Raw genomic sequence first — 26,774 nt, 5'->3', positions numbered from 1 at the left:
CGATCAAAATGCTGGCAGTGATACGGAGTTAATTCATTAATGAACTCTAACCTCTCGGTGTAAGCGAATAAATATATGACTTCGATAATTAGTAGGAAAATAAATATTGTAAAGCAAAGTTACTACTTACTTTAAAGCAACTTACAATAGGGTAGTTTCCTTCATCAAAGAAAACGATAGGCATTGATTGCGATTCGTTACCTATACAAATTATTTGGCTTTAGAAATCCCAGTTTAGACGAATGTTACTGGTCAATTTTAACCTCATTTGAAAAAAGGCCAGATTGGCGCCCATGCGATACCACTCCACGTGACGTCACAGGGGGCTAGATGCAATGCGAGTAGTCAGAAGTTTTATGTAGTCTGAGATTACCAATGCATGCATGTGGCACAGAGCTCAGGGAAACATCTCTTAATAATCACCTATTAAAATTGCCAATGGTCGGAAAGTTTCCTTCGTTTGATAGGGTATTAATAATCCTTATTTAAGCCAAGCGCTACCTTCAAGCAGGGTACTCTGCCACATGCTACCAGCCTGCATCCTAGCGGCGCTCATAGCTTCGCACCCAGGTGGCCTCACACAGCAGCAGCCAGACGTCACACGGACTTTTCCCAGCATTCATACTTAGCCGTCGCGTTTTCGCGCGATAGAAAATTTTCACTTTTCATTAAATCGCGAAAAATAGATATTGTCATTTAAAAATCTAAAAGCGAGAAATACGTACTCCAGGAGTAATAATGTTTCGATTTAGGCAATAAAAAATAAGTAGGAAACCATCCTATTGCAATCAAAAAAATGTTCGCGGTAATATTAATTAATTTCTATATCATTGAAATTATGCAATACCAAAGAAATAGAACATTCAACTCCTGGCAGTTTAGTGAGGCATTAAGGGTGAGCAAAAACCTGGAGTTCTCAATATATGAAAAATATTTTTGAGCAAAACATTTCAGTGAATTAGGACTTTAACCTCTTTACAAACCACCACTTCCAAAATGGACCGATAATTAACTACTATTTTATTTTCTTTTAAGTCCATTGAAAACCAATCAATGGAATTAGTGACCTATGATGAGATACTTAATTTCCGTATAAACTGTCAAATAAGGCACTTAAATGAGAAGATTTAACTTATTTTTAAGTATTTTTAGAAAAATACTCAAGCAATTGTAATGTGTTTGATTCTACATAATTTTATAACAAATCAAATGAGTATTATCGCAAATATATATAACTGCTCTAGATTTAAAAAATGTATAGAGAAAACTTAGATGTTACGAGTGGTTGTGAGATTATTAAAATGATCCCACATGAATAAATTCTTGAATTTCATTTATTTCTGTCAACAGTGTACACATTAATTTATATTTACGTTTATTTTTAACAATTATTGATTCCCAGTTAATGGGTAAATATATTTCGAAAAGTTGGATGGAGGAAACTCAATTTATTAATTAATGCCAAGATCTCATTCAGAGATTCGAGGACTCAGAAAGGCGTTGAAAAGCAATCAATAAATATAAATGGAATTCAAATAGCGGAAAATGTCTTCTTACCTATGCAACGAAAACTCCGATCTACTCCGTAAACCTTGCTAACCTGTTCTATCAACGGTTGCCAAGATCCCCGACCTGGATAACGCGATATTTTTGCCTTTCTCCGTAATCTCTGCGACGACTGAACAGCTTTTCTTCGAAGCCTAAGGATATTTTGGGCAACATAGGCTTTCTCTGACGCCACTTCCGGGGTAACACGAGGGTTTATCGACCGAAGTGCCTTAAGCGATTCATCTCCAGAATATCGAACATCAACCTCCGCATGACCCATTGAATGAATTGAACACCAACTTCCGCTAGGCCTGACAACCGCCAGTTCAACGTATGAAGCCAAGTGCCTCTTATCCTAATATTATATGTGATGCCGCTGAATCTTCTTCCCCACCCCAAACTTCAAAATCCCAGAATATTTTCGTCTGAAGATTTTCACAGCTTCTTTTATCTATGTTGGTGGTGGTTCTCGGGTATTGCTGTGTAGAAAACATTTTCACTTAACGTTTCACTCCTCCTACTGGGAGCGTTATCAAGAGAATGGAAGGAATTTATTCTCGTCCCGAGCTTATATATGTTTTTCGTTACCCATTGTTGACCCGGATTTGAATTTTAGGCGATAGCCGTTGGTCATTATATTGGGCTAGGAACCCTCTCCATATACGGCTGAGGTTACATCCAACCTCCCTATTAAAGTTATTAGGCCTTTTCGCCATCTCGATGGATTCACGTATAAAACGTGGATGATGTTCTTCCGTCTTCGCCAATACCCGTGTAGCGTTAAACATTATTTTATGCCCAGGGCTGGAGGCATAATGTTCAGCGACAGCTGATGCGTCCCACTGATGAAGTTTTAACGCCCAGAAAACTATAAGAAATTTTGAGAATACTCAATACCCGACTAAGATATTAACAGTAGCAATGGGTGCAATTTTACAAAGCGGTATTAAGCTGAAGTGGTGTTCAAGAAAACGTTCGTGCGGAAAAGTGCAAGCGTCAATAAGATAAGTAGCAAATAAATAGACAATTATTTATGGCATGCCGCATGGAGAATGGCGAAGATTCAGCCACGGTACCTAGAAAGACTATCAGTGTACAAGATGAAGTAGCTCACAATAGTTTTGACAAAAAAGAATATAGACAACATAATATACAAAAGTTTTGGTATAAAAAAGAATAGGAACTACTTATGCCAAAGAGTACCATGAAAGATATACAAAATATTCTGGCAAGATGGTTACTGATTGAAAACTAATTTTAAATAAATTCACTACTGTTTGACTCACCCAAGGCAATCGATTTTACAAAGCACATCGGTGACAATGTTAAGTAAAACCGTCGAATTCTGGGTAGTAGCTTTTTTATTTTTTCATTTTAATTCCAGAATAATAATGGATAAAATTTTTATTCAAATTCATAATTGCATCAAAAAATTTTGTTTCCGAAATTTACAAAGTCATATGCAAACTAGAAATAAACCAATGACTGCTCCCGAAAAAAATAAAAAATTGAGTCACAAGAAACGAACATTCTGGCATTTGAAACGAAACAGTCGAAATGCAATGTAATCGGTGACCCAAGAGTTTTATAGGATAGTTCCTTACATCCTTGCATCAGAATGAGGGTATACGCTTTCCCAACGCTTGGTGTCGATAATGGCTTCCGCTGAGTGATGAAGAGGAAGCAGCCAGCACTCTGATGAAAAGTTTCACCAGCGTCGCAGCTTGGATTTTCAAACCAGAAGGGTCCTATACCTGCTTCCATCCCGGAAACAAAGCTTCACAGAGAACAGTAACGCCACCAGCAAGAATTCAAGGAAAACTAAATTCATAAAAAAAGGATTTTTCCCTCAAGATACTATTTTCTCCAAAGGAAAAGGGCACATTAAAAACTACTCTTTTTATTCCACCCCTGAATTTTATGATGTATTCAACCCCAGAGAGCACATTAATTACGATATTTTAGAAGACCATTCCAAAAGGGAAACAAATTGAAGAAGGTTGAAGTCCTATATTCCGTATTTTTATTCGTAATCAGTGTGTATCCCAACTAAGCGTTATCAAAACAACTAAGTTACCGTCCTCTTACTTCATAGTGTTAAATACACATGCATTTTTTTCAAAAAGACAGCGTTGCCCGTATTATACATAATGTGATCCAGTATGAATTAATGGATGACGGAAAAATCTATTTCATTGAGGTAATTGGCTGATTAATATTGCCCAAATAAAACTACCCTTAGGAAATTGTAGAAAAAATGATTACAGTAAAAGAAACCTGAAGTTGCATGTCATCATATTAACTTCACGACCTTCCGTGAAAACTAGTTTAATATTCAAATTATGAAACCAACATGATATAAATTTGAACATCACAGCATGCAATTTTTTTATGGCCTGAGTTTTCTGTAATCGTTTACTGACGTCTACCCAATGAATTGCGTTGATATAGTAAGTGGCATAAATCAGTCGACTGCAAAACAAAATGTTCCCTCGAATATTATAAAAAAAGTAATAAGTGATGGATAATTCTTGTACTTCCTAGAATTTAACCTTATATCCTTGAATACTTCCGCCAGATCAATAATAACCATGTGAGACACTTGCTGATAGAAAAATTTCACAAAACACTAAGTAGGAAATCAACTGCATATTGTACTTGAGTTACATAAACCATTATCAAAAACTATGGTTACAATTACCGTGTGGAGTAGCTAAATCATCACGGAAAATTATAAAATCAATCAAAAAGTAATGAAAGTTTTTTTAATGCCTCTGGTTCTAATAAACTTGACAAAGCATTTTTTTCCAACAGCCCGAGAGATCCCGTTTTATTCTAGCAATCTTTTTGCGTTTCGAGACACAGACGTCCTTGAAATGCACCAATTTCGCCACGCGTCTACGAGCCACCATTTTCTTCTCAAAATAAAAATAAATAAAACTTTTTTTACCAGCCTTTTGGGTTGGAGTGCCATTGTGCAGTGCACTGCTTTGCAATTTAGACGAAGACGAAGAAGTAGTGTGGAGAAAAAGAAAATAATAACGGAATTCTCCATTAAGCGTACTTCTCTCTGCACTCCTTCAATTCCTTCCCTCCAAACTTCCCACTCCCTCACTTCTCTTCCAAACACCGGGGGTTAAATAAAAAGATCGATCCCTCCCACATTTTATTTCCCGGAGACATTTTCTCCCGGACCGCGTTGGCACGGATTCAAGTCCTCCCGGAGTTGAGAAGGGCCTTCGGATTTTGGAGGCCGGAGGAGAATGGGAGATAGGGCAAGGCGAAAACCTCTACAGCAACGGACAACCTCTTACCCCTCCTTACTCTCTCTCTCTTTTCTTCGCTCAATTTCAACCCTCGACACGATGACGAACGAAATGACGACGGAAAATTTCTTTCAGCAAACCAAGGGGAATGCATAGAGGCCCAATTCCATCCCATAGAAGGCTGATTTCTGTTACCACTTCGGTCGCATTTTAATCGGTTTTCAAAAATGTCCGCGGCGCGATTAGGAGTACAATGCGATCCAATTTTACCCAATATTTTGCACTCTTATGTGTGTAATTGCGAGGAAAGCATTGTAAAGTAATGAATCTGATAGATCACGTGACCATGTATGTAAATATCGGATAACACCCCTAATTATACCTTATTTCCTCGTGAAACTCGGATCACTTTGTCCGTCAGCGTCACGAGTGGCTACTTTTGTAAACTCATTTTAAGGCGCGGTCGGTGACAACACATTTAGAGGCCGACTTGAAGATTCTCTTTTGTTTATTCGTGGCGAAAACCTTTTCTACGACGTCGGATAACTTCTTATCCCTTTCTACTATCTCTCCATTTATTCGCTCAATTTCAACCCTCGACCGACACGATGGCGAACAAAATAACGACGGAAATTTTCTCCAATTAAACACTCCTTACGTCTCTACAGCTCCTTAAAAAAATCCCAAGGCGGAAATAAAATGATCCGACCATCACAAAACGTCGGATTTCAAGTGGCTTCCGGTGCTTTTTTTCAATTGTGAGAAACAAAGCCTAATTTCTAAAAAAAAATGAGACGCTCTTCTCCATTAGGGTTACATTCCTGGAATACTGCAAGCCTCTTTAGTTTTCAACTCGCCCTATATTTACATTTCCATTTTTCGCTTAAAGTAAAAAGTTCGAAGAGCTCAATTTTAAGCGAACGTTCGTTGAAATGTCAGTGTGGATTAGGCCGGCCCTTATTTTTCAGAATTGCGAAAAGTTATGTTTTCCTGGTCTCAAAATGATCCAAATGGTGTTTATATTCAAGTGTTAAAATTTGGTTACTTTAAAATAACGGCAAACCGTGCCCCAAGGGCCCTAAGTACTAAGGACCCTCAATTGAGTTTTTTGGGGCCGAAAAAGCGCTATTTCTATGTAAAACGTAAAAGTAAAGGCGTTTAGGGCCGATTTTCTGTTTGTTTTAACCTATCTCTAAGCATTTAGGAGATATCGTCCGTCGTAATGCGATCCCCCCCCCTAGGGCGCCACCCCGCACCGCGGCACCGCTGAGGTATGTCCCGCACCACTTACTAGAGACTTCCCCTCAACCCCCTCCCCTCCCTCGGCAAAGACTTTGCTCATGATGTCAAGATATAGCCTCTGAAGAAATGTGCTTACGTTAGAAAGAATTTAATTGCCATAACAATACTTCCAATCCAAGAATATAAACACCATTTGGATCATTTTGAGACCAGGAAAACATAACTTTTCCCAATTATGAAAAATAAGGGCCGGCCTAGTGTGGATGCCTACAAATCGACTCGTATCTGGTTTAAGTTTTCAAAAATATTTTTCGAACTAAAATCCATCCATCTTCTATGAGCCTCCATTAATTATTATTATATAAATAATGATAATAATATGTTTATTAATTATTCTTGAAAGAAATCCTGAAAAAGATCAGAAACATTTTTAAATTATCTCCAATATCCGCGGTTACAACAACGTAGGTGCCACTAAAATTCGCTCATTACTTAAATGATCATAACGCCTCATTTAACTACTGAAATCAACACAGTTGTTGTAGTTATCACAGCAACCATATAATAACACAGTACTAGCAAGCGTTATTTTCAATAAACCTTGGAAGTAGTATCAGGGTCAACAACCAACGCCAATCATAACTTAACCTCCATCGACAATCCATTTCGGCTCAGGGGTTCATCACTCAAATCCCCTTAGTGTACCCAGGAAGATTAAATCAGTACTATGATTGTTAGTGAGTCAATAAAAGTTATGGTAAAAGTCAACAAAGGTTATCCGATTCAAGTATAGGCAACGGCATTCTACTCCAAAACGCTGAGCCCGCTTCACGAATAGTTTCGCCCACAGCAAGCGGCTCAATACCAGACCAGTCAGGGCAGTTTCGAAACAAAAATGCTCTCTCTTCGAACGGTATGGCGAAGGAAGAAGATTAAGTGAGAACATGCGGCACTAATTGATTGGAAATTCATTGAATTCAGAGCGAACTCCAAACGAACTTTGAAGACCGCTCCCACCAACCTTCACTCTGCTAAGTAACTTTCTCCCTTAGGCCTCAACCACAACCCCTCCGTCCCCTAAGAAACCTTCAGTAACTCTCCTTTAACTCTTTGATAGCCCCCTCCTTCTCCATAGCCGAACTATGGCAATGGAAAACCTTGTTCATAACAACTCATCTTGCATTTACTTGGGGCATCGATGGAGTTGAAAAATCAAAAATAACATCTGTTAGTCAACTACAACTTTAACCGGCGTAGCTATACATATAGTAGTCATTGTTAAAAAATCTCTTAAATTTCACTTTAATTTAAACAGTAGTAAATAACTTAGATTTTTTTAAGGAGAAACATAAAACTACCGTATGTATTCTGAAATCGATTTCGCGATCAGCGCCCTTTGTGCAGAGACGGAAGGGCACACAACGTTAATTGATCTGGTTCAAATTAAGTTAAGCTAAGCAGAAAATTATAAACTTCAAAAATAAATAAAGTCATGATAATAAAATGCACTGCAACACTCATGGACACGTTCTGAATGGCATGTTAAAATATTGAAGCTATGCTTATCTATAAGATAACGAAAAAAATTCGCCAATTGAATTTTAGAGTAAAAAGAATATTTTCAGACTTTTTTCTGCCATTTCCTCTGGCACTTCATGACATTCAGGCACTATGAATTCCACGAATTTCCGTAAAGTTTCAGGTTTTTCAGCAGAAGGGCCACCCTGAGGTAGGCTAAGTTAAGTTGTTGCGAAAGGGACTTATGAGTAAGCATAAATCCTGGTCTATTTTTGGTGATGGATTACAAGCTTAAATCTTATACTACCGTCTTGAAATTTGCAGGATATATTAAGTAGAACATCGTCAGGATCTGCTTGCATCCCAAATTTTAAATTCTACCAAATAATTGAAAATACAGGTATAGAAGTGAGAAAACAATTCATCAGATACCTATATGGAGTATGTTTCTCTATGGAAGCAGAGAAGTCAAGAGTGGAAGCATTCGAAATGCGGTGCTACCGAGGAATGATGAAGATATAATGTATCGTCCGAATAAGTACTAAGGAAGTGCTATGAAAAGTGGGAGATAAGAGGAAAAACCTTAAGGAGAAAACGGGATAACTTAGTTTGCCACATTATAAAGCCTGGTGGCCTGATGAAAACAACCGTAGAAGGACCTGTGGAAGGGAAAATGAGTTACATAGCATGGTAAAGAAAAGAAGGATTATTAAGCATGCTAAAGAGAAGAAATATGTCACTATGAAAAGGTTAGCTGATAGGAGAGCGGAATGGAGAGCTGCGTCAAGCCAATCTTGGGTTGTTGACTAGTATTGATGATAATGTAATTTTTTTATGTATGATACATAGGCAAATGTTGAACACGATTTACTCGATTTATTTACAAGGTTTACACAATTTATTTTTGATTTTGATTTAAACGTAGGCCGTTATAAAAACATTAACCCGGTGGGAATCCCGAGAAAAGTTTACCCACGATTTGCTCTGATTATCATGAAAATTTGAAGGTAACAGAGTAAGTTTAACGCAACTAATCCTTCAAAAAATAATACCGGTGGAGAGGGCGGTGTCCGTCCTCTTAAATACGTCCCTTCTCCAAGAGAAGCGAGCTTTATCCACCAAACCCCTTCCCACCCGCAACTTAATTTTCGTCTCCACCGGGGAGAGAGCCAGGGACTAAATTTTCCATTCAAACTCTCACTTCATCATCCTCACTTTTCTCTTACTCTCTCTCAAGATCCATTCGATCGCTCGCACACAAGACAAGTCATTCTCTCCCGTAACTTAATTCCAATTCCTCTCGTATCCACTTTCCTTTCGCCTACATCCTCGAATTACTTCGTTCCAGAAGTTCCTTTCTTGTCCTCTCTACCACAGGATGAATGGCGGAACCACCTGACAAAAGGACAGGATATTTGCACCGAATTAGCGCATCACGGACGACTATTAGTCGTGACACGACAGTATTGCTACAAAAGGGCTTGGTTCCAAAGAAAGGTGTCCACACAATTGAGCTCAATAGACTCGAGCAGACTTCCCGATCACTCACGGAGAGAACTAAGGTAATTTTCAGGCCTTAGAGGCCTTTAGACACGTCACCGCTACGGCCTGTGGGTAATAATTCCACTCCTCAACAGAAAGAGAATCAGGAGAGAGATTTATAATGGAACGTAACTAAAAATTTATTTCAATTCTAACTACATATTGCCAACGTATCAGAATGAGTGAGCCAGTATTATTCGTATTATTCCAAAACAAAATCTTCCGGACGAAAACGAGATAGTCTGTTATCGATAACTTTCTCTTGCTTTGCATGCCCGATCAATGTTTACTTTATAGGCGGAAAATCAATAACATTATGTAGAGGTTATCCGTGAGTAGTAACCCACTAAGGGTGTTGAGAACATTAGAACAGTGCAGTTCACGCCTTTCGGATTAGCGAGCCAATGTCAACAACGTCTCGGCAACTCGCAGCGACGCCGCCGAGCCGTGGGAATCGAGTCTTATTTTATTTTTTCCATTACACTTCTCACACTCATTCTTTTCCACTCGTCATAGCTCTCCCACACAACGAAAACTCACCACTCTTAACGGCTGCCGACAGACGGCACATCTTAGCATTTTTCCTCTCCTCTTTTACACTTATCACCATGACACAACACGTCTACATATCATGTGGTTCGACTAGAAGCACGAAAGAAAACGTGCGCAAAATATAAGCACCATTAAGATAAAAAAAGTAATTTTCAAAGACCTTGAAAGATAGTATTTATTTCAAGGACGCTACTTTGCCTATTAGATCCACATTAAAGAAAAATAATATATTACTCATCAAAGGGGAAAAAATAGTTTTAATTCGGCATTCAATATGCACTAAAAATCCAAATAAGTAAGAAAGGAAACCGCTCTTTTCAGCATTGTTCTAGTCGTGCACGTTTCGGCAATATGATTTCATGTCTTTTTACCCCATAATTAATGAGCTCATTTCACATTTTGTTGAATAAAAATTTAGAAAATAATACCTTTCTTAAATGCCACAATTGTAGTTATCTTTTCATTTCTCAGCTAATGTAGGTATTAAGCTATTGAAAACTAAATGTTAAAATTCATTCAAACACTCATTCTAATCTTAAGATTATTATCGTTCACCATAATTATCCTTGCTATAAGCTCTCTCAAACCCACTAATATAATCACATTAAAATTAAATGATGTAATTACTAACAATAATCTCCGCTAGTAATGACGCTCGCGGTTAATGAAAAGCAGCAATTCGCCCCAGGCAGTGACGATGAAGGATAAAGGGCGGGACTGACTACGTTCATTACGATTTCAAGCGTGACAAATACACTGTAATTACTTAAGAGCACTGTTTCGAGCAGATATAACACACATTTCCTAATACATCCCACATTTTACATTACAGGGGTATTTGGCCAAAAAGGATTTGAAAATCTCGCACTACAAAAAACATCCAGACAGAGGGCTGAATCAAGATGTGGGAGAAAACATTTTTTCAAATCTCCCTGCCGTAGGTATGTCGACGACAAATCAATAAATTCAAATCGTACGTGAGCGAAAATAAGGAAATAATATTGAATATCGGCATTAAACAGTTACCTTTTGTATTAATAATACCTACAGCTACAGCAAAAAATTCTTTACCGTGCGCTAACTTTGTGAGTTACCCATTATTAAAGTATTCTACCTATTCAGTGGACCGGTCAGTTTACATTTTTTAAAACATACTTGAAATATTATAATAATATTAAAATCATTTAATTCAATTTAATCCCAGCTCGAATTGAGATGTCAACTAACACATCTATACCATGAGTGTAAACAAATCTCCAAGCAATTGTTAACTGACATAATAGCCGTTTACCTGTCGACGAATCGAGCGGATTGATTTTATTTCCTCGCAAGTTTTGAAATTTTGTATCGTGAAAAGATGAGTTCATCAACAAAGTGTTCAGGAACATGATTGATAACCACAAAAGGCACAAATGGTTAATTGAACAAGCAAATTTGACGGCTACGAACGAAGGAGTGGATGACTGAAACTTGGTAAATGGAGCTTCACGAAGCATTCCGGCAGTCTCCTCTACCCTCATGGACATACCCCTTCAATTCAAAATAAGGCCTACCCCCCTTTCATTCTATCTAAAAAATCCTATTCTCTTCCAACCTCTGTATGGATTACTTTGCATTGAATATAAGTCAATATTTATAATTGGACAAAAGTCTCACAGGAGTTCAAAACGTGCTGTCAGAAGCAAGTGGGTAATTTTTTTTAGGTCGAGGTCACCAGCGAATGCAATGAAGAATGAAAACGCTAGGCAGAGCATGGAAAATGGCTTCCAGAAGATTATTTCCGGTGAACGACACTCGTCGCTCGGCAGTTCGCGACGCTGAAACCTATCCACATGTGATCCACTCCTCTCAGGAGAACTTTTCGTCTGCCGTGGTATTATCTTCCCAGCGAGGGGACTTGCACATTTCCTACTTGAGTTATTGCAATATTAAGTATTAATTATACGGCAAATAAAAACATAACGCATGTTAAACTATGATTGGTCATTTCGGTATTAGTGGGAAATACACGGTATCATTAAGTAATAACTTTAATACATTCACTAAGGTAAATGAAGTCGTTTTCAGTTTAAATATATTCAAAGAAAAGTCAATTATATATCATGACGAGTAGATAACTCACCACCAAGATAAAAAATAAGTAAAAATTAAAACCAGGAAGACACTAACTTATCAATAATATTAAACTCACGTAATACTACCGAGGTAATAACAAAAAATGCCTTATATGAAAAAGAATCCACTGCAATCCATGGCTTAAAAGCCTAAATAACAAGATCGATTACGTATGTGATCCATGGATTACATACACCACTCAAGGGGTCAACCGTTGACATCTGAAATATTATTTCCCCATTTACCTGCCAACAACTTCAATCTATCAATCGAATCCGAGCTAAGATCCACTGAAGCAGCAAATGTATGATTCATATATAAATGCATTATTTAGATAAAACAAAAAAGCATAACTTTCAGCTCAACAACTCCATCATTTTTTTAATACCTGGAGATTAAGGATAAAAAATAATATTTCTTGCTTAAATTAAGATCATCATTTATCATCAGAATCGTTTTGCTTAGTGTTTAAATAGAAACTCGTAAAGCATTTAATTGTAAATACTCACTTAAGGATCCTTGTTTTACAGGTTATTGAGATGGTTGAGAATTTCACTGAGAGTTTTAGCTGGTTACGTAAGCCTTGTTGGATACATTACATAGGTATATAATGCGGAATTATCTCGCTTAGCCCACAGCCAAATGAGTAACAAGATTCATGAAATAATATTCCGTCAATAACGTCATGGCATAATCTAAATCTCCCTTCTGGTCACCGGAAGCCTTTTCATCGCTCACCACCGCATTCTGTCTCACTTGCATGCATAGGTAAGTCTTCCTCTTCCTGCCGTAATACAGTGAAACCCACAGTGTTACTGCAAAGCCTCACGCAAATCCTCCAGTGCTAAGTTGACACCTGAGCTCAATAGATTAACCACGCCAAGAAATGACCGTGACCTTCACTCTTCGCTATGGGCCAATTGAATCACTTCTCAATGCTGTTATGTTGAAACGGTATACTCGTACAGAGGAAAGAAAGATCTCCCTCATACATCTGTCATCAAATCATGTTTATTATTACCAATACAAATGAGAACTGTAACCAATTGGCCTAGAAGGGATGAGGGTTGAAGAAGGAAACCAAGACATTGAGGAGGCAAAGGAGCTCTGCTACCTGGGAAGCGGAGTAACCAGCGACAGACAAATCGAGAAATATATAAGGAGTGGAATAGTGCAAGCAAATAGGTCATTTTTCAAAAAGGGGAATCCACTCACATTTGGGAAATTATGCGCTGAAGTACGGAAGCAATTACGAAGGGATTACATTTGAACAATGTTGAAACGATGACATCAGCGCAGAAGTCAAGAAGTGAAAGCATAGAAAAGGTGAATTTTATAAAACGATGAAGACTAAATGGACTGATAGTGTGAGTAATGAGAATTAGTAAGAAGAACGGGAGATTAATAATTTGAAAACCTTGATAAGAAAATAAAGACAACACCGCAACATGAGACATAAGGATGGGAGGAAGACAATTAATGGCCTCGGATAAAATATATGGAGTAGGTGATGAAGGATAGAAAACAAGAATTATTTAGGTGCCTAGAGATTATCTGGTAAGAGAATTGAGTAAGAACAACATCAAAATAATCTGAGGACTATTGATAGTGGCATATCCTTTGGACAGGTAACCATATGCTTTGGAAAAAATCGATTAGAAGACAGAACTGATACCGGACGCCGCAATAATAATTAATTAAAGAAACACTAATATAATATCGGACTTTTTTACCTTTTCGTGGGGATTGCGACGTTAGGTACTTTCTACTACTGTAAACCAGAATTCTCCCACAAATATTTCCATAAATACTAATTTAATAGCATTGGTAAATGCTATCGATGTTTAAGTCGGTAAAAAAATCTGTAGCCGAAGCGTATAAATTTTACAAAGAGTTGTGAAAGAAATTGTTTATGTTAATGCCTATCTAATTAATAATTCATCTCCTTCCCTTCTCTCTACTATTTACCCAGAATTAAATCATTATTAAGATACCCTTTGGAAGCATTTTCATCGAGAGTATACGTCTATGACAAAGGGAAACCAACTGAATTTGGCGAGGCAGGAGCTGACCAAAAGCGGACGAGGACCTCTGTGGTTAATCTCCAAGAGCCCTATTGTGAAGTCTTTTCCTTTTTTTAGCAAGCATTGAGGTCTTCAAATCTACTATAGTGATTGATCGCGTAAAAATCCCTGAAAGTGACAAATAATTTGGATTTGCACAGAAATTTTAAAAAATGTGCGTTTTCGAAAAAAAATCCGAAATTCTTTCCGTCCCTACGTCGCTTACATAAATTAGTATGCTAAAAAATTTACCACATGAAATGCAGATGTAGTTTGAACTTTATGAGGATACTGTATATAAAAACTACAAAAAAGACTGTGAATTTAAAAATATTAAGAAATAAGTAATTAATCATATGCCATTTGCACATAAAACGATCATAAAATACAGTATTTTAAGTTACCTAAGTTACAATTCGCAGGATACCTGAAAATAAAAAAAAATATATTTTTTCATAAGACAAATATTATGGAAATTATATAAAATTGAAATATATAAGGAGAAATCAAATATCATAAACACGAGCATCGTAGAGGTTCACGTTCAGAAAAATCGCGATAATTTCAAGTGAAAATTATTTTTCCTTATAATAATTACTTTTCCTTAATTATATTTCCTCCATGAAAAATTCAAGTAAATCAGTAAAAAAACTGCAGCAGATAATTTGGGCTCCAAGACGAAGCCTCTGCAAAAACCAAATGTTTTCATTAATTATTGCTCAAGGCTATGCTTCAGGTAAAAGATTCTAATTATATTTTACAGCGATGAGTCCAAAAATGACCTTCATTTTTTTCCTCATCGCAATTTTTCGCAACTTCAAAATTTAATCATCTACATAAAGTCAAAAAAATAGCTTACTTATGAGATGCTAAAGATGCCTCAAACGTGGTTTTCGTACTAATTAATTCTAGTCTACATTGATTCCGGCACCATTGCTTCTCATTTGATTCCCATATTTCCAATGCATACAGCGCGCGGCCCGCTTGATGAACATCCATGCCCTTACACGCGTAGACACAAGTACACGCGATTTGTGGACGGAAATGAGTCCCTGATTGACCTTGTCCCTTTTCCCGACCCTCGTTTGGGGTCTAATGAGAATTCCATTTTTGCCTCCAATCAATCTCCTAGCCTTCAATCCTCACATACACCGAGATTCCATTTTTAACAGGTATTGTTGCTGTAATTTTCCACTACCCCGTCCGCTATCTGACAGTCCCGTTTACGATAAACGACCCGCTCTGGCCTCCAATTGCCAATCCGTTTTGGGTCACCCGAAGTGGATTGCCTCCCCTACGTAATGATGTCTCCAAACATGGCAAAGGACCTAAGCCTATGTACGTGATTGGGAAAAGAGCTGGGAGACCGTAGCTTTGCTGGTGACCGAGTAAATCAAAGCCATAGACAAAGCAGGGAACGACGTTAATGTGAGTCTGCAAGTATGAGGTTGCATATAGCAATAGAGTCCTTCCTATCAACGGCTTACTCCAGATTTTCTGCGACAGTGCTCGTTGAAGGACTTGCGGATGCTTAATGAGGAAAGGTAGATATATCGCTCATTTTCGCATTTTTTTCGGGTTGATTTTTCGCCGGCGTAGGCATAAAACGACAGCTCCTTTCCAAATAATGTTACATTTATGACTTTCATAGTCTTAGGAAGAATTGATATCATGATTATCATCACCGTCATTAAGTAATAGTTGCGGGCGTGACTTCGTGAAAATCCATGATTGTCGGAACTGTAGAAATTAAAAGTTTGCTTCTTCCACACGATTAATTATTTTTCGACCATTACAGGACAGGGACTTTAAAAATGTTACCCTGTAACGAAACCATAATCGGAAAAAAAATAAAACGTCACGTAGAAAAAAGGAAAGTTTTTATTTCTTCAGCTCAACATAGCAGTTAACGAAAATAAACTTCGGTCAGAACAAGATAAAAATAAAATTGCTATTCCATTTTTATTTATAAAATTTCATCCTTACGCAACTCACTCTTCTCCATAAAATACATTTCGATAAAATAGATTTATAATGTCGTTTTTCCTGCGATCGATAAGAGACTGCAACGGCAGCGTTAGGACTTGTAATAAGCTAACAGAATGGTACTGTGCCTTACTTACTTATACATTCCTCAAAGCAAGTTTATGAATTTTCCGAAAATTTATAGCAGCAAGTTTTAGCTTCACAGGCAGATTGTCTTCATAAGTAGGATATAGATTAATCTCATAGTTTATGTGTCACATGAAGCGGCGTACATGTTCCGTAGTGTATTATCGTGGAAGTAAACTTTAATCCCCATGGATAATGTTGTGCATGACCGATGTTTGTGAAGGTTCACCCCCTGCCAAACACTTCAGTAGGTGGCTTGCAGGGTAATATGTAGATGTCTTTACGATTCGTAGTTATCAGTACACCAAAGGACATAAATGTTACATTAGAACGTTTACCATTGAGACAACACAGGTGGCTGGTGTTTCGTAACTCCTATTAAATTTTTCGAAATGATTAACTGTTCATCGCACACCGCTTTCAGAAAGGATTCTCCCGATACGCATTTTCCCTGGACTAGAGTCAACAACGACTCGTACGTACTGGAACGACCCTCTCCTTCATGTGTTTCGCGCCCAGATTAATTCGAAAGGAATTTTCCCTCCGATGCACTCACCTCGTAAACAAGCTCGCAGCCAAACAGGCTTTGCCACTCGTGTTCGGTGTTTTGAACACTCGCTTGTCCCGTGGTCGCGACTTGTCTCCGACAGGTGGCGGATGTAAAAAGAAGCAAGTCGACAGAATCCATTGTTTCGTTTTGCTACGCGGCTTGCTTCCTTTTGCTGGGCTCGGAATGAAAAAAAATTAATGAGGTTTGTCAATGACGACGCTAATTAAAGCAAGGACCTACAATCTTTTCGCAGGTGCCATTACAAATATGTCATGGATGACATCCTTCAATTTTAAAGAGCAAATTCATGGATCATATAATATGGGCAATTTATAGATTATTATGACATTCATATTTGAGCAGGCCACTTTTTGAAATCTCTCTCATCTCATTGATTATAGTTACGTTAATTAATTTTCCATTAACTCAAATTAATTTTAAAGGCGTGCATACCGATCTAATTTTCTTTTCCAATTCTGTCTGTTTTAGACGAAACTACAGTAATTGTCATCTAGATTTCTTCGAACCTCAGGCGTGAAATATACGAGACGCGGAAATAAATTTTGGAACTCGAAATCAATCTAGGACTAGATTTTAAATCATAATAAGTTAAAACAGTTTTTTTATCCCCCATCCAATGTATTAAAATATTATAATCAACAAAAAATTCATTCCAATTAAATAAAAGACTTTGCAATGTTATCTCATACAGTAACTACGTCTTGTTTTTTCATAAAGTGCTACAAAATTCTTAAATTTAAGCAGGCAATTTTCGCTAGTACCAACAAATTTCGGCAGCACTGTGAAGGCTAAAAAAATAAGCGGGGAAAAAACAATATTTTCGAATAAAGACGGAAAACAATACCTGCATGAAGGTCAGGTATGAAATTTTTCACAAAATCAAAAATTTAATTTGCTTTTCCCTGTGACGACTATCCCTGCGGATGACAGAGACATAAGCGGAGCAATAATCTACCACGCAACCGCAGCGCGGGCATTGTGTACACACTCAGCGACTACACTGACGAATGCAATGGAGCTTCAGCACACACTTCGCTTCCCTTGAAGCGCGATTTTTCGCACGCTAATTGGCCAACAACCCTCGACCACGTCATGCGCTCGCCGAATGACGACAGGAAAAATAAATACAAGACAATCGCGCTTTCGCTATAGCGTCCGATTCTGTTGCGTATTCCATCACCAGACGCGAACGGAAATGTGTCGCAAAACATTTTCGACGCGAAAAACATTTGAGGCGTGAACAAGTTTTTCCTGGGTTAAATTGGCGTTAAATTTGATATCTTATGTACAGAGGTTGCTCGGATACGCTCCCCGGGAAAATACCAAAAGCGGTCGCTAGGCAACGATTTTCTAGCGTCTTTTAATAGGTGGAAGAGACAGGAATTAGGAATAAGGCTGAGGTCATTGACACCAGTGACGACAAGCGATTACGAAGGGCGTGCCGTAAGATGACGTGTGGACAATTATATAGGAAAACGAAACACAGGGCACGTCACTGCGCAATCTGACGCAAGTACGAAGGCGCAGCCAAAATTACGCGGTATAAAGAAGTGCATTGCTAGAACGCATGCGAGAATGCATGGCTGCGAGGTAGCAAAATAGTCCTTGCTCTAATTCCGAGATCGCAGACTCGCAATTTCACAAATGCTTTCAGTGCTAACCTGCACAATGACATGCTTCATGTAAAACGGGCTTTGATCGAGGTTTCTTACGAGACAATGATGTAACAAAAGGCCGACTGAATAGGGCCTCTGAAAAGATTTCCGTCGCAATATGGATGATGATACGCATAAAAAAGTTTTTTCTTATTTTTTCCCATAAATATCACCCAAATCTACTTTCAGTTGCTCCATTTCATCCTATTGTGGAGAAACGCACAATATAAATGCAAATTATTGCGATACTTGAAATATCGTTTGAGGCACGACGTAATGACAGATACGAATCATCGATGAAGACAGGTCGAATTTCATTTTTTAGTTTTTAAGTTCGAAGTTTTTAATCAAAAAACACTTTTTTCGCATGTTCCTTTGTAAACATCTTCTCTAGACACAGTGAACCAATACAAAAATACAATCCCAGGATTTTTCACACAATATTCAGTAAAATAATGTGACTATATTTTTTTTATTTGCTGTATTTTTACAAGGAATCAATGCATAGCGCACAATGAGGATTTTCAGCAAGAGAAAATCTCATAATAGAGTGTTCCGCGTAACTAGAGGAAAAAAAACACTACGCTTCGCTTCATGGTCCGGCGATTCAAGCAACAGAAATAAAGCTCAGCCAACCGTCAACACCATTTGAGGGATATTTTAAAACATGTCAGTGTGGAAAATAATTTCATTCTCCGCCGATTTTTTGCGACGGAAATACGTCATCAACGTCACATAAAACATGGCTTCATTCAATACGTTTCAATGAAAAGCATTGTCAAATATTATAAATTCAACGGCTATTAATTTAGAATGGAACATGAAGAATAAAATAATACCCAACCCACCTTAAAAAATAGCCAATCAATGGCAAATAGGATAAATTATATGTAATTGTAAGTTAAACTACTTAACCCATGTGATTACGAGAGCTCCGAATGACGGTGTGTATGTAGTGAGAGCAAAAAGGCCTGCCCACCTAATGTATCTGCTCTTGATCACATGTCTCTCTTTCCAAGGTGGAATGAAGTTGCCAAATATCGTGACACTTGATAAAAAGAGAAAATTGGAGTAGAAAAGAGGAAAACAGCGAAGAATTCGCGACAAGTAAATGTCCAAGGAAATTATCGGAGCCATATTTACCCATTTTTCTCATAAATATCACCCAAATCTACTTTCAGTGGATCCTTTTCATCAAATGGTGGAGAAACTCACAATATAAATGCTAATAACTGCAATACTTGAAATATTGTTTGAGGCACGACGTAATGACAAATACTAATCATTGATGAAGACAGTTCGAATTTATGTAATCTCTTTTCTCCCTCCAGGAATAAGAAAAGACATTAGTAAAAAATTTGAAGGATTATCAGGGGAAAGAAGTAGTTTTAAAAATATCGCCAAAGCTATTTGACCATGGTCTAATTTAATTGAGAGGCCATCGATGAAAATTCGAGGTCTCCGAAAATCTACGACAAATTCATTGTAATATCGTAATTATTCATAGATCAATAACTATTCATGTCTAACAAGTGCCTCAAGTCCCAACAAAGCCCCTTGAAAGTATATTGATTCGGATTAGAGATTTATACTTTTAAAAAACCGAGTCGTTTTCTGGCAACAATGGGGACCCAGAAATGTAAGCCCAGCAAGTAAATAGACAACGTTAACTTGCGATATAAACTTTTCGTTCCGCAATTTTTTTTCTGTTTTAAATAAAAGATTTTTCAATACATAGTAAGTATTCGTTTTATTATTATGTATGCACGAAACGTCGGCTTACATAAAAGCTTTAACCTGGATGCAAACCCGAGAAATATTTGTCAGATGTATGCACGAGTTCGTCAGATCATAATTTGCATGAATTTTTGCTTACCTGGCCCACTGAATCGGGAAAAGAAATGCTCTTTGCAGAGTCACAGTGATGTCCACGGTTTATGCTGCAGTTATCCATCATAATCCTTATAATTAATTTGTTTTATCTACCTTGACTTACACCCTAAGCAGTAGGGAGAGTTGGTGTCTCTATATCCATTTAATTTCAAAATATAACTTAAAAAGCTTTTTGTGTTTTGTGCTTGTTTCATGTACGTTCCAATAATCCGGTGCTTTCGATAATCCGGCTATGCCGCATCTGCTTTTGTGATGGATTACCTAAATCACAATGTAGGTTATTCAGGAGAATAAATAAGAAAGAAAACAAAGGGATGCATAGAGATAATGGGACGAAGAATCCGCAGCTATTAGGAGATTCGACATCACTTATAACCCCTCTCGGCAAAGCGACGGCGCACAGTGGTCCGGAAACGGAAAAAGGTGGACAAAAATATTTTTTCGACTTCCTTGAAACCCTCTTTGACTATGTAAGTTATGTAGTAATATTTCACTTCACTCATTACACTTCATGCTTACTTTCTATAAAAAAATTGTTACCTTAGATGCATTGCGTCAGTATAGCGCTATTTGTAACGGAAACGTGCTTCTTCCGTTTTCTCGAAAATTACATATTTTATATTTATCCTTGGCTCTACATCAACAATAATATTGGAAAAATAACTTCTTACTATATTAATATAGAAATTATACAATTATAAATCTAGATATCAACCTTTCAGTGATGTTGATGATTGCTGTACGAGTATTCTCCCTCTTTTCTGTTTTCAAATTCCTCCTTGCCGCTTGCGATATAAATCTGTGCTTCACATTCCGCGATTCCGTCTTTCCATCACACAACGCTCTCTGTTCTACCGAATTCCATCCTTATTTAACTCCAGGGCTTCAAATATCCCTTCCCTAGACCCATTTTCCTCTGCCACTGTTTACAAATCCTCCATAAAATTGCCATCTGAATATTTCACCATTGTCTAGTCAATAGTGCCCCTTCTTATGTTTAAAAATTTTGTTTTCTGTCAATTTTTATTTATTGTGCTATTGTTTGTTATCTTTTAGCTATTATTTATTTAAGGAAAAGCCAATTTAAGCCTTTGTGCCGTATTTTCTGGTGAAATAAATAAGTGAAGAGGTGTCAGACCAATGTGTGGAGCCTTATCTGACATAAAGGCACCGACGACGCTGGCGTCGGCGGGCAAAGATTGGGGGAAGTTCAAGAGATCGTTACAACCCCTCACAGTCCATCGAAGAGACAGACGGCGAACCCTTTTAAGGATCGGCTTCCATCGATTCTAAACCAAAAGAAATCCTTTATCCCCAAAAGCAGCGGAAGCTCTCTCGTGCCCGAAAATTTCCCGAGCAATTTGTACCGCGCACGCACGGAGCGAATGTGTCTTCTTTCCGGATAATCTCTCTCTCTCTCCGTCAAAAAACCGTTTTTGTGGGTACGGCAGAAAACATGACTCGAATTTATGAGGGACTAAATCAGTTTTAACGACCACCCAAAACAAATCACGGTGCTAGCGCAAAGGAAGGTGATGCCGGGTTATCTGTAAGATACTGGGGTATTTATTAATAGTCTTGCGCACCTATGGTAATGGTTAAAATCCGAAATGAGGATATTGATAATTTTAAGAATATTTATTAATAATTAGGGACTAAAATATAATTAAATTCTCACACGTCGAGGCAGCCCGCTGAAAAATGTCGGTTCAGCATAACTGGCGTTTTTCTACGGCCAGTATAATCATATTTAAAGCAATCCGTGAAAAATCTCTACATGGAAATGAGCGTTCGTTCCTTATTCATGATTATGGAGTAGTATTTTTTTACGAGCAAAGCCAACGCTTCAAAGAAAGACGATTAGATTCCTAATGTAGCGCCTTCGCCCGTGTTATCGCAGAGCCATAATTTAAGGCGACGCATTGTTTATAAATCGACTCGAAATATCACTGACATCGTTTCTATATGGCTTACAAACCAACCTTTCTCCTTAACTTTCGAAAAATAATTATTTTAGATCCCGAATTTAACTCCTACTAGCCAGAAAAAAATACCCACCCAAATCACGAATAAGCTATGCAGTCCATGTGCAATGCATAGTATGCACACCGATACATAAATAAATTTGGGTATTTAATATCATTTCCATAATCATTGTCCCTTAAAGGTAAAATACAATAGCTGGTCAATGAAATATTCCTGGCTTTCCCGGCTCTTTGTATGGTTTGATTTGGTATTTGGAGGAGGCGACCGACGGCTGAGGTCATTTGCGCCATGAGGGAAGGGTAGGTAAGGAAGGTGGAGAGAAACTCGGCGTCGGCATTAGCCAGCTCTTATCAAAAGGCGCCAAGGGGACCACGGGTTAACGTCCCATTCGACGGACGGAGTGTTGGCCTTAAAATCTCCTCCACACAACATTCAAGCAGAGATCGGGCAGTCTCTGAAAATTCCCTGCCACCGCCGCGCCGGGACTTTAACCCGAACCCACGGGGCTGGAGGCCAACACTCTAGCCACCTCACCAACTAGATCCCCATCCGGCTCTTTGTTCTCGAATTTTCCAACGGGTCGGTGTCTCCATATTGGTCACTGTGGAGGCATTAATCCAAAGTATAACACGAGGAGAATTTATCCGCAATATATGTTCGCCAAATTCCGGGGCAATTCACCTATTTTATTCATCAAGTTTCCCAGTGCCCATTCAACTTTGATATCCAATGAATTATTGGGCAAGATCTCCATTCTTCATGTACCATCCTCCATCCTTCCGTTCCCTTTTAATCAACATCCTTCCCTCTATCATAAGTTTTAAGCATTCTATCGCCCCTTTGAACATGCTCCAACCACACCCCATAGCATGCCCGCCACATTACCTTTTTTAATGTTATGGGTGGAAATTCTTTTCAAATATTTCATAGGTTTATTCCCCAGAACGTCTCTGGATTACCTCTGGATCGATATTCATTTTAAATAGCGCAGAAACGCGATAATACTGAGATATTATGAAACTTTCCTTGCGTTTTATATCACAAATTATTTTTACAACTTATATTAGGAAAGTGAATCTAATAAATCCTTACTTATATACACATATTACTTTAAATGCTGTGGATTCACCTGCAGGTGAAACACGAGAAAACAATATTGAAAACTTTTTAAGCCAATGATATCCTTCAGTAAACTATTTCTTTCCTTAGGAGATCAGTCAAATTACGGATATTCAATTAACTCTCCGTAAGTCAATAGTTATGCCATATCGACACACACAACTATGGTCTAAAATTTTTAATACCTTATTATTTGTCATTCGATATGTTTACCAACATGCACGATGGCAAATAAACCCAAAAATCTCAATTGCAATTGACATTTTCACACATAAATCGCGTCCTCTAATAGCAATGATAGATCATTATTATGTGAATACACATTTTGTAGACAAATAATTAAGGTGCAGTACAACCTATCTTCAGCTAAAATAGATAAATACACCATCAATTAGAGATGCCATAGACAATCAGAAGCTTTACTCGCACAGTGAGGAAAAATCATATGAAAACGCTCCTGCATTCCACTTCGCAAACTTTTGCTGAAAATTTTACGCATAACTATCTATATGTAATTTAGCAACACAGCAAAGAGAAAGAACTTTTTTAAAAGAAGTTTTGTTTTGCTAAAGTAAAAAGACTTCGAGGATTCCAAGAGTAATACGTACATTATTACAACAACAAGAAATACAAATTTGTAAACAGTGAATTTCTGAGCTAGTTATGATACCTCATGAAATAATCCAAGTATTCCTTTCGAATTCAAAGGCTTATAAAGATTCGAATAGAAAATCAACAATAGTTTTAATGTAATGTAATGTTTAAATAACGCATAGAATATTGATAAACACTAAATTATGTTTTAAAATCATAAGCGCCGAAGACATTTTTGCTATAACAGAACTATAATGTATCGCTAATCACTATCCCAACTTATTCATCGTGCGGTAGTTTCCGTCTGAATCATCAACATCGTCCAAGCACGAAGATAACTCGCATATGTCGGAAGTTGCCCGTGCCGGCACGATGATTTTCCCGCCCCAACGGTCAACACCGTGAATGCATGGCACATCTGCACACCTAAAAACAAAAGCGATCGGAAGGCATCAAAAAGGACGGGCGAGAGACCGAAAAGACGGGAAACGGGATAATTAGCCGACTCGCCTCACCTGGCTATATCCCGGGCTTCAAGCCGGCTGCCGCAGCTCCCGACGATACGTCCTTCCGCGGGGGCAACCGCCGGCTTTGCCGCCGACTCCCGCTGACCCCTCGAGGCGTCGCCGAAGACCCAACGGGAGAGGCCGAGCCAACTTTTCGAAAACTCCTCTCCTCGGCTCGCGAGAACCAGCTCGGCGGGGAAGAGGATGAGACGTAGCCGGCAAAAAAACGGCTCCTCCCCCTTTTTCGCTCAAGCGGACTACACCGGTTTGTCGACTCCCACACTACACAAGGCTTAACCTCTGCCGACGGTCCTTAGACGCAACATCCCGAAATGCTGTCTTATTCGCTTCCTCACTCACAATATTCACCCCTTGACCTCCAGTTGTATTATCTCAGAGGGAGATAAAAACACAGAACCCTTCTCCTACACTGGAATGGGCGGGAATTTTTTTGAAGAACCTCGATAACGGTCAGGAGCGACAAAATGACACTTTTGGGTTCCACTGCTACTTCCTCTTGTTGGTCTCGCTTCCCGTATTAATATCAAATATGTCCAAGACTAATTTGTCCTCCATCTGTATTATCTCCGAGAAATATTAAAAGACGGCACCATTCTCCTACACTGGAATGGGCGGGAAATATTTTGAAGAACCTCGATAACGGTCAGGAGCGACAAACTGACACTTTGGTTCCGCTTCGGCTGCGCCCGCTGCGTCTTGATCCTCAGTGTTAGTCTCGAAAGTGTCCAAGACTTCCAGAGGGATGGATGAGGAGTGTATCACGGGTCTGCTGGTGGTGATGGACTGTCTTCCGGTTGCAGGGCAGGGCCGGAGGAGTTCAGAGAAGTCGTGGCGGCAGGGTGTGGGCACAAGTGAGGTAGGTTGTGGATGGGAGACACCGCTTGAGGGAGTGGAGAGACAGGTTGAAGGTGGGTCGTCTACGCTGGAGCAAAAGGAATGGGGAAACAAGAAAAATTCGCAGCTGGGGAGGAAGACGTGGGTGGGAGGTGGTGGCACTGACGGGGACGTCCACGCGACTGCGCAAGGCAATTGTTCGATATTTTCCTCAAAAGCACACAATTATACGGCCGATTCACAATAATAACGCCGGGATGGTTAAAAATAATAATGAATTGACGCCCAAGTGAATCGGCTCGACACTTCCTCAAAATGTTATTCCAAAACAAATGAAAAACGACTGGACGAACCCGAGCTGCCGAAATGACAACACATATCGAAGACTTCACACATACGTCGTTTGAAAAAAAAAATACCGTTTCCTATTACAATCAGCCTTTCATAATATTCACTTGCTAAAATTTCGCGGACTGATCCCAATCCGCAAAAACTTCGGCGGCACAAATCAATATCTTGAGTTCAAAAGTAGAACGGAAACCTCCTTGACGTTACTCGGTGAATTCTTCTTGCCACTTCATGTGTTTGGCAAGTTCACCGAGGTATTTCACCTCATTCTAAAGAACACACCGGTGGAATGTCAACGTGATCTGACGGCATTCAAAAGTGTTGTAAAACGGAGCACTTCCGAGTTGCACCTTGTATCGAGACCTCACGCTCCACGACGCGAAAATAACGACAGTTTTCCGGACACGTAACAACAATGACCGAACGGCTTAAACAAATTTTTTTACCACACGTTTGAATCGGAAAAGAGAGACAGAGCCTACCCCAAAAAAAAAAAGAAGAGAAACACACAAATGTTGTCGAGACGGAAATGTTTACAGTCCTCGCTCAGACATGCATTCCGCAAGATACACTGACACAGAAAACCACGCGATGTCAACACAAATGGGCACACAAGCAACAAAAAACACGCACAATAAGTCGATCGACGGAAGTGGTAAAGCTTTTGGAACACGTCGATTTCTGAACGAGCGGTTATCTTCCGCCGCGGAGCGCAACGCAGTCTAACCGCACCGGACCGCTCTCCTGCGCCTCCTCTGCGAGACTGACGGGAAACATTCCGCACGCGCGCTGTACTCTCCCCTCCGGTCTTTTCCCTCCCCGCCCCCGACAACGACCCCATTCCACCAAAACAACACTCCTTCCCCTCCAGGACGAGTAGGAGAGGTTGAGGAGGGGGGGAAGATGCTTCTCTTTTGCCGTAACACCACCCTCCGAGCACCCACGTACCACACTTGACGTCTCCCGCGAACATCCTCGTTCCAGGTTCACGCAACCATCGGCACGTAAACACCGGCGCTACCATCATATACCCACACTACGAATATTACAATAGACCAGCGGTTCCCAACCTTTTTTTCCTCCCGTACCCCTCTATATATATATATATATATATATATATATATAATTTATTTATTTTGTTAATTTCCATGCTCATCTAAAACAACCTTGCCTTTCACATCGGGGTTACTTTTAAAATTTGAACAAATACACTTTCACGAACATCCATGTCCTGTACATGAGAGAAACCTACCCAAGCGGGACTCGAACCCGCGACCTCTAGTTTGGCT

At 38.9% G+C, this 26,774-nt stretch overlaps 1 protein-coding gene across 1 annotated transcript in view; it reads right to left on the bottom strand.

Moving 5' to 3' along the window:
* LOC124156025 (actin cytoskeleton-regulatory complex protein pan1-like) overlaps positions 1-26,228 on the bottom strand; it is a 450,499-nt gene extending 424,271 nt beyond the window's left edge. The window contains exon 1 of the mRNA XM_046530312.1: positions 24,292-26,228. The gene's annotated coding sequence lies outside the window, so the exon portion shown is untranslated. The remainder of the gene's footprint in view (positions 1-24,291) is intronic.
* Between the last annotated feature and the right edge of the window lie 546 nt (positions 26,229-26,774).

The sequence above is a fragment of the Ischnura elegans genome, chromosome 3 (assembly GCF_921293095.1).
Source record: "Ischnura elegans chromosome 3, ioIscEleg1.1, whole genome shotgun sequence".
Taxonomy (NCBI): Eukaryota; Metazoa; Arthropoda; class Insecta; order Odonata; family Coenagrionidae; genus Ischnura; species Ischnura elegans.
The sequence above is the reverse complement of the archived record's forward strand: the minus strand, read 5'-3'. Positions and strand labels throughout refer to the sequence as shown.